The sequence below is a fragment of the Eleutherodactylus coqui genome, chromosome 2, assembly GCF_035609145.1.
Source record: "Eleutherodactylus coqui strain aEleCoq1 chromosome 2, aEleCoq1.hap1, whole genome shotgun sequence".
NCBI classification, from domain to species: Eukaryota; Metazoa; Chordata; class Amphibia; order Anura; family Eleutherodactylidae; genus Eleutherodactylus; species Eleutherodactylus coqui.
The window spans coordinates 221,026,637-221,036,881 of NC_089838.1; positions in this window are offsets into that span (position 1 = coordinate 221,026,637).

Consider the following 10,245-nt stretch of genomic DNA (forward strand, 5'->3'; position numbering starts at 1 on the left):
GGTTGATGACAGGTTGGAGAAAATGTGCAAAAAGTTCCTGGCAGGGGGATATCCAGATGAACTAATTCACAAAACAGCTAATGCAGAATAAATCGATCAGGATTGTTAACACCAAAGGTGAAGAAAAGCACACAGGCGCACATACCGTTTGTCTCAACATACGGTCCACTAAGTAAACAGGTCTCCAACGTTTTGAGGAGATATTAGCCATTACTTGGCAAGAATTGCAAGCAAGTGGCTGAGTTTGCTGTACCTCCTATGATGTCTTTCAGACGTGGTCCAAATCTGAGGGATAGTCTAGTTAAGACACAGTTGATAAAGGCGCCATGAAAATTTTCTTACGGGAGCTAAATGTGGTAATTTCCCCTGCTTAAATTGCTCTTGTTGTGCCAACCTTGTGAAGAGCAGGGAGCATGATTAGTCCCGTTCGGATGTATGTGTACAGCGTAAGAATAGGACGTTCGGTGCGCATGCGCACTAGTCCGCTATATGGGAGTCACAGTAGTGCTTATTAGCATAGGGAAACGGGTAGCTGACCTGACGCAAGCGTACCAAGCCTCTTTTGGATAAGCACTTCCAGGTTCCACACATGGATTACAATGGAGGTTGCCATCTTTATGCCACAGGGAAGATGCAGCTCACATAGAGAACCCAGCGCTGAGGTAAGTGTTACACCTGTTCCACCTTATGTCTAATTTATGTTTATTCTAATTGGCTGTGGTCACTATAAATTCTGAGGTTGTGGCAATTACTAATCAGCTTGACAAAGACTCGGTCACTGAGTTGAAACGTCGCATCTTTTGTGTGTGGAGGAGGCACACTTGTTGGTGTCTGCATATGGATACATAAAAATTCAAAGTGCACCAATCTGCTGCCTGACGTCTGTTTATTGTATGACGCTGTTCTCCGTGGGAATCTGGACCCGGTCTAGGCGTGCAGACCAGCTTTAAAACTACATCTTCAAAAAATCCCCCCCCCCCTCCCGATTGGTGGTGGTGAGTGCTGCTGTATATCATATTTTGTTCACGAACCTTGTGAGAGGTGACACGTTTCACCATCCGTTAACTGGTGAAAGATTTAAGATAGCAGGTAGATGTATATATATCGCTCAACATTTGTGATATGTCATTTCATGCCCGTGTGGGCTGTTTTATGTGGGGGAAATTACCACTTAAATAAAAACACGAATTATAGCACAAAAAAGTACGATATGGACTAAAAACGGGAACTACCAATCCCAGAACACTTTTTGAACAATGGCCACTCAATTGGTCAATTACAGTTTAGGGTTCTAGACCATGTCCCACAAAAGATAAGAGGTGGAGATAGAATGGCAATTTTGAAGAAGAAAGAGCTGCAATGGATCTTTGACTTGGATATGAGGTCCCCACAGGGACTGAATATCGGATTTAATGTAACTCCATACCTGTAGTCTCTCAACAGCGTCTTGTGACTTGTTTTTATATTGTCATATGATGATTTTTTTTATTTTTATTTATTGATTTTTGTATGTTTTATTTTAGAATGTGGATGGTCACCCTGCAAGTGGATTACCTGGCTCTGGACCTGCTTCTCTTGTCTATAAATAAATTGGAAGATGGCCCAAACAGTTATGAGGGAGGATGGATGGATGGATGGATGGATAGATAGATATTTAATTTTTGATCATTAGAAGGGGAGGATCCCTTAATTTTTCATTACAGGAGTCCCTTATTAATCAACCATTGATGACCAACAAATTCATATATCCTTGTTAAGCTTTAACGGTGATTGATAATAAATATTATTGCATCAAATTCCAGTGTTTTTACTTTACTACGAGTCACCACGGACATGGGTACTGTATGGTCTGTAATATTTCTTGACTATGGGCCCTGAATCAATGGTGTGTCCGTCTTATGGAGTAATGTTTTGTAATCCAAGGAATTTTTTTGAAAATTTTTTTAAAGGTGGTCTATAACATATTGCACCTTTAGATAAGGGTAACTTTTAAAGAATCGGATACATTTTAGAAGAGTAGTATCTTGGAGTGTATCCTATAACTAGCTAATGACAATAAACTAGTATGCTTTCTAAAATGGAAGATATTATGCTTTTAGCGAATTCCCCTACTGTTGGTAGAAGCTGTGGTTGGACGCCACATTAGGAGGGTTACACACTTTTATTCACCTCAGGAGAAACCCTGAACCCCATTATATGGTGGTCAACATATTATAAGACACTCCTTTAGAGCCATTAACGGGATAATGATTGAACACTTGGTTGGCTACACTGTGATCATAACACGAGTAATAGGCTATTGGACCCTTGGATCAACTAGACATCCACAGTAGAGAGAGAGATGACGTAGTGGATTGCAGTCATGTGATCTTCAAATGACTTGATGATGAGGCCATTGCTAGGCAACGGGACGCCGAGAGCGCTCACTAATACTGCGCATATCCGATGCGCCAATGTTGGGCCACTGTGCTCTCAAGGGACTGGATCCGAGTGTGGACATGTGTGGTGATGTGCCGGTGCCCGGGGAGTTGGATTAAGTCTTCCGCTTCCACGCTGTGTACGGAGCAATACATCATGTGTTAATACTAATATGGAGCCGGATACCAAACCAGGTTGGCTGTAATCTGCTGCAGCTGGTACGGCCATTTGTATATAGCGGTCTTGTTTTTATTGGTTGTACACTGGTGCTGGGGGAGAGTGTATTGTACTTTTAGTCACTATTGTATGAGTTTAGACAACTTAACAAAGGCTAGAGTCGAAACGTCGCATTGTGCTGTTCTGTATTGACCTGTGATGGAATAAAAGAAGCCCAGTTGGGGTGATGTTGATGCATCGTTCCTTGCTGCCGGAGTTACTCATTTGGATTTCTCGGCGTCTAAGCAGACCTCTCTTCTTCCAGGTTCTCTGTACTGCGGATGGTCTGCACTGCTCGCCGTCGGACATGCGCAGTACAGATTTGTATTCCTTTATTTTTTAAAAGTCCTGCTTTTTCCGTGGAATCCGCGACCCGTCCGCAATGTTTATTGCGAATGGGCCGCGGGTTTGACCGCTTCCATTGGCTTCAATGGAAGCCGTCCGTGCGTGAACCACAGGAACATGGAGCATGCTGCGACTTTTTATCAGTGAGCGGAAACCGCAATTGGTTTCCGCTCGTGTGCTTGAAGAATCTTTTTTTTACATTGCATGCTATGGAGGGTTATTGCTGTGGAATCCGGAGGCGGACGCCGCTCTGGATTCCACAGGAAAAATCCACCCGTGTGCATTGGGCCTTTAGAGAAGATGATTTCCAGTGAACTTGGTTCAGTGCACAGGATTTACTACTATGTACAAGAATTTAGGGTTAAAGGAAACCTATCGTACACTTTATGCTGTCCTTACTGAGTGCAGCATAAACTAATGCTGATTTAATCGGTCTGTCACTTATGGGGTAATGTGCAGTGCCTTTTAAGAACTTACAGCTTGTTCCTGCAGCTGCCAATAAGAGAGGAGTCCAGATTATTCACGAGGTGCTGTCAGTCGTGCCCATAATCTGTGATTGGCAGTTTTTAGCTATTACACCGCATGCTGAGAAAACTGCCAATCATAGAGGGGCTTTTAGGTCCTCATGAATAATCTGTACTTCTCTTTGCAAGGAGCAGCAAGAACAAGCTGTACATTCTTAAAAGCCCCTACTGCACATTACCCCATAAGTGACACTGTTGCCACTGGCATGTCACTACTTTATGCTGCTCTCAGGTTGCCGTTAAGACCTGGAATGACACAAGTGCCAAGCACATATTGTACCCACACATTTTCCCATACAGTTGTTTCTATAGAAAACCTATATTCGTTTGTGAACTAGAAACCACAATGATTCCTAAATGGAAGCGGCTATGGCACAGACTCAGAAATGTCTGTGGTGGTAAATCTCCATCACAGTTCTCACACTTCTCACTACAGCATCTCTTATTAGCGTTGGGGGATGTAAGGCGGTTTTCAAAACTAATCTAGCAAAACATACTGCCCTATTGTGCTGTGATTGCCTCTCTGTACACAACTGCAGAACAGGAATAGGTTCAATAAAAGGGTCATCAATAGATGATCGGCGGGGATCCCAGTGGATCAGCTGATTCCTGCAACTGTTGTCAGTAGGGACAGCGGAAGAAGCAGATCGCACCATCCATACTGACAGTGGTGCTGGGAATCAGCTGATTGGCAGAGATCCTGAGCAGCAGATTCCTGCCAATCATCTATTGATGACCTATCCTGAGGACAGGTCATCAGTAGTAAAAATGCCCGAAGTTACAAAGAACCACATTAAAGAAATCATGAAGGGAATAAAAAAAACCAAAAAAAACACAATTTTAGTGCATATGCTGGGCCCCAACACTGTTTCAAACAGTGTGTTGAACCTAACATTAGGGGGTGTGGTTGGTTGCAGCCCATCACACTTGGTATGATGCATGCCAGAAGCTGGTATACATTACACTAGGCACCTACGCCAGCTCCTAGCTTGTGTAGGTTTCCAACTGCAGCACAATGGTGACACCAGAAGAGACAAATGTACTAAGTGGGTTGCACCTCTCAAAGGGTCTCTGCCGGTACCTTACAGCAGCATAAACTGTTAAGCTGCTCAAAGGTGAGATAATGGGGAGTCTAGGAAGGTATATTTTATACTCGCCCAATCCCCCGTTCCTGCACACGCCTCTACTCTTTTTCAGAAGGCTATGTGCAGCATCACCCATATACTGTAGATGAATGAGAGAGCACATGGCACAGAAGCATCTGAGAACAGCTGAGCTGTGTATGCAAGCCATGTTTGTGGGGACACCGTGCAGGAACGGGGGACCGAGTGAGTATAAAACATACCTCCTGCGACTCCCATGTTCTCTCACCTTTTAAGCAGCATAATGTAGTTTATTGCACTCAAGGGTGCTGACAGAGGCCCTTTAGGGTGCTGACAGAGGCCCTTTAGGGTGCTGACAGAGGCCCTTTAGGGTGCTGACAGAGGCCCTTTGTTTGAAGTTGGGCGCATTGTTTACTTAGAGCAGAGTAAGAAACACTGGCGTAAGTAACTATGTTCCACATTCTATATGGAAAAAGCACTTTAAATTAAACTGTCACCACAAACCCAGCATTAGTAATTGCATTGCTTATGTGAAATTGCAATTCTTCACACGTCATATGGTCGCAAATGTTTCCCATTGACTTCAATGGGAAACCTCGCATTGCACTTGCAAGCACAACGCACGGCATGCAAGTGCAATGCAATGCTTTTTGAAGGTCCCATTGAAAACCCATGGGAGAGGTGTTCTGCGGGAACATCCAAGATAGAACTCAGGGTGCGTTCAGACGACTGTATATCAGCTGGGTATTCACGCCCAGCCGATATACGGCGTCTCTCTCTGCAGGGGAATCCATTCAAAAGAATAGATTTAATCTTCCTGTGAGTTCTGTGCATGTAGCATCACAGAAAACGCATGTGAGAATATCGTTCATGTAAAAGCACCCTAAGGCCTCATGTCTACGGGAAAAATATGGCCCACGCGGATTTACCTTTTAATTGTCTTTTTTCTTGCATGCGGTAGATCAATTGAGATAGAGGACAATTGAGCCCATTTGCACGTGATCCGTGTTAAAATGGAGCCTGCTGCGTTTTAATTCCCGCATGCGTCATTTGCAAATCGCTTAAAAATACCATTAGCGGCTATTTAATTAACTACAGGTGGTCAATGATATCCTATGGGCAATTTTATATGCAGATCACGCATGTGGGAGACCCACGCGGACTTAATAAATCTATTCCCCCAATGGACATTGGGCCTTAGGGCTCCTTCACACTGGCTTTTTTTGTATCAGTTTTTTGCGAACCAAATTCGGGAGTGGAACTTGCAAAAAGAAAGTATGATGGAAAGATTTGCATTTCTTCGGTATTTTGGACCCACTTCTTGTTTTGGCTAGCAAAAAACTGATACAAAAAAGCCAGTGTGAAGGAGCCCATGGGGTATGTTCACGCAGGGTGCCAATGCAGAAGAGGTTCAGCTGCAAATTCTGCAGCATTTCTACATCCAAAACAAAGTCCCAATCTGATTGTGTTGTCAGCGTACTCCAGCATCCGACAGTCTTTAGCCAGCGCCGAGCCATTGGTCAGGTGATGCAAAAGTGGTATCACCTGGCCAGCGGCTCAGCACCCGCTACAGGGTGCTGGGGTGGACTGACAGCGGATACGCAGCTCATTAGAGTCAATATCCGCACCAATGGAAATTCCGCAGCATTTCCTCTGGGTGAGCGTACCCCTTATACGGCTTCTCGGGGCATGAGAAGCAAATACAATGCGGTTTTCCACTTGAGACTAACACAATGTTATTATCAACAAGACTTCCACATAGTATGTTAGACCAAAAGGAGACAATGCCTATCTAGTTCAGCCTGTTTCCGCCCCCACCCCTTGTTGATCCAGAGTAAGGCAAACAAAAAAACCAAGGAAGCAGAAGACAATTTAGCCCATTTGGGGAAATAAATTCCTTCCCGACTCCATAATGGCAGTAAGAATAATCCCTGGCTCCACGTTTGAAAGTTCTTACCTGACTCTAAGACCCACATCAACAACCCTGCTGTCTTTTTACTGTCTATATCCTGTAACAATATAGCGCTCTAGAAAGGCATCTAGTCCCCCTTTCAAATTCCTCTATCGATTTTGCCATCACCACGTCCTCAGGCAGAGAGTGCCAAATGCACAGCTCTTACAGTAAAGAACCCCTTCTGTGTTGGTGATTTGGCAGAGTGCAGGCGCCTTGCATGGTGGCACACTTTGGGTACCCAAATCCCACTTCTAATTTATGCAGGGAAGCTCTCCTGATGCTGAACATAACCATACAATGTAGGCAGCTGTGTAGAAGCGTTTCCACCATGTTTTTCTCTATGCTGTGGGATTCCGTCTGGGGTTAAACAGCATTCTGACGGTATCCCCGAAACAGAAGGATTCACTGTCTTTAGTGAAATGGACACCGGTTTAGTGTTAGTTTGACACCTGTGACAGAATTCCGCAGCATAGTGAAAATAACTCTGAAACTCCCTACCATACAGCTACATAAGTGGCCCATAAGCTCCCATGGTAAAGAAAGATAAAACTATGCGGTATACAGCTCTTTGTGGAATACCTCTTTATACCCAGGCCTGTGGCGGTAACAAAGGGTGCCCTCTACCTCTAGAGGAAAGAAGATTTCAACACCGACCTAGAAGGGGTTCTTTACTGTAAGTGCAGTGATACTATGGAACCATAGGATGAGGTGGCGAACTCTCTAAAAGACTTCAAGAGGGCATGGATGCTTTTCTTGAACGCAACAATATTACATGTTAAAGTCACTAATTACTTCAGAAGGGTCAGTGTGCCACAGAGTATTCCAATTGTCAGATGAGGAGGAATTTTTTGCCCTAAAATGAGGAAAATTGGCTTCTAGCTCATTGGTTTTCTTTCTGCCTACCTCTGGATCAACACTGTTGGTTGGGGGGTGGCGGTATAGGCTGAAATAGATAGACCTATGTCTTTTTTAGCCTCCCATAATATGTTTACTGAAAAGCAAAGTCCATGCTTAGTCGTACAACTGAAAGAGAGGTATTCTGGTGCATACCCTGAACATATGGCAAAAGGTCGCTTATGGTATTTGTTGAGACGCTAGGGTAAGATTGGTATATGCAGTAGGAGCATTCACACCATATATGATGAATTTAGACTTGTAGTGCCTCATGTTCACAGCATATGCGGATTTCACCTGTGCCAACAGCCGTCTGCGGTGCAGTTCTTCTCCGTCCTGGCCAGATCCTCTTTTCTTCTGCACTGCGCAGTGTGCAGGTGCGCCAGTCAGTGTGCCACACACATACGCAGTGCTTTTTTCCAAATCTCCTGCTTTCCCACGGATCTGCAGCACGTCCATAGTGTCAGCTGCGGGTGTGTCGTGAACCGGACAGCTTTCATAGACTTCAATGGAAGCCATCCCTGCGGGATCCACAGAAGATGGAGCATGCTGCGATTTTCATCCCGCGTGTGCGATCCACACGCCAGGATAAAATGACATCTGTGGGAATTTAATTACCTGAATTTATACTGAACTGTGGATCGTCCGCGCTGGTGACCCGCAGGGATTTCGCTATTCAGTTTTGCCCGTGGACATGAGACTTTAGGCCGGTTTTCAGATGAAAATATTGTCACTGTCTGTAATACAGATCATTAATATGGACGTGTTAAGGTGAATTCACACCTGCGTCGGGGCTCACTTCGGGGTTCCTGTCCCTCTTTTCTGTTTTTTTCCCCCCGTTGATTTCAATGGGGTTTAAAAAAAACCTGAACTTAAACGGAAAGGTTTCTGTTTACATCAGTTCCGCAAGGTTTTTTTCCGCAGGAAAAATAGAGTCTGCAGCGCTATTTTTCCATTCAATATCAGGAAACGCCTTCCTTTTTTTTTTTTTTTTTATTTGAAAGCGCATTGAAATCAGTGGGTAAAAAAACAAACCTTTATTTCCATTTCTTTACTCCAAAAATGTCAAAGATGGAAACCCCAAACTGACCCTAATACAGGTGTGAATTCACCCTTAGGGCTTAGTCAGACAAGCGAATTTTAAACGCTCGTACAGTTCTGTTTTCGATTCGCGTCTATTAGAGCCAATAATTTCCAATAAAAGTGGTCACATGTCTGTTTTTTAAATGCAAATAAAATTCACACCTGCAAAAAATAGGGCAGCGTTTCGCAATCCGCACACAATCCTCAAATTCGCACATATAGTACGACCCCCATGAAAGCGGATCGCTATCCCCTGCCGTGGCTGTGACAGCTCCAGCAGGGGACTCCTTGGATGTGAAACCCCTGGATGCTGTCAGATCCAGGGGCTTCACCTTGTGCTTAACGGAGTCAGCGGCAGCAGCGCCAGCCTCATTGAAAACATATGGAGTAGATCAGGCTCCTCTGCCACAGCTGTGACAGAGGATTCCTTCATCCCCGCGGGGAGTCCCCTCATCACTGCCACTGTGACAATGAGACTCCCCATGGGGATGAAGAATTCCCTTGTCACAGCTGTGGCAGAGGACCATGGTGCTATCCCGCGGGGATGAAGGAATCGCCTGCCATAGCTGTCACAGGAGAGCGCGATATACACGGTATGTTGTCAATGGAGGTGGCGCTGCCGCCGGCCCCATTGAGCACAAGGTGAAGCCCCTGGATGCGACCGCATCCAGGGGTTTCACATCCAAGGAATCCCCTGCTGCAACTGTCACAGCCGCAGCAGGGGATAGCGGGCAGTGCACTTTATGTGCGTATTTAAAAACACATCTCCTGCTTCGGTCACGCAACTTTTATTCATGCGTTTTTACTAATTATTTCCCGCACCTCTACATGCGAGAACAATGTGCTGGTCTGACTGAGCCCGTACAGATGACTGTGCAGCTGCATGTCTTCAGTATCTGCGCAGCATTTTTACAACATGGGTTGAGGTATAAGCCATTATTTTGGGCTAATGGCCGTGGACGGATATCTGCCGCACTTTACGCAGCTCTTAGGTCCTATTGCACCTAATAGCTTTTAGCAATGTTCACGCTGTGGAACTTTATTGCGGAATTCCGCAGTGTGAAATAAATTGCAGCATGTTCTGTTTGCCCCGGAACAACGCGCATCCAGCTTCTATTGTCAATAGTCAATAGTGTCAAAAACGCGACATGCTCCATTTTAGTGCGGATCACGCGTGTGAGAGCTTATAGAGCTCATAGCTCAAGTGATCTCCCGCATGAAAAAAAAAGGAATTTAAGCTCATCCGCACTGCATCGCAGCAGAAATCCGTGTCACATAGTGGCAGCGGACCTGATTTTCTCCGTGGAAATAAGGCCTGAAAATGGACTTGCCTCAATTACGAACCCCTGGTCATTGGATGAGTATGGTGTCATAGGGTCACTGTACGCATCGTGTGACCCCGTGCGGGGGTCCGTGACAGTTGTAGAAAGCAGCGCCGGATAGAATCCCCCAGCCATTCGCTTCCATGGCGGACGCCTCCTTGGTCTGTTGGAGCTTCCTGATTGCTTTCGCTCTATTTGGAGTACAGAGTAGTTTAGGATTTGTTCACATCGGACGTTCTGTTTGCCCGGAAATCAAATGGACCCCCCATTATAGTCAATGGGGTCTGTTCGGTTCCATCCTATGATCAGCCAAGGGTGCCATTTCTGTGCTCCCTGACCGGAGCAGGACTCCGGCGCGCTGATGTGAACCAGCACTTAGTCAGCTC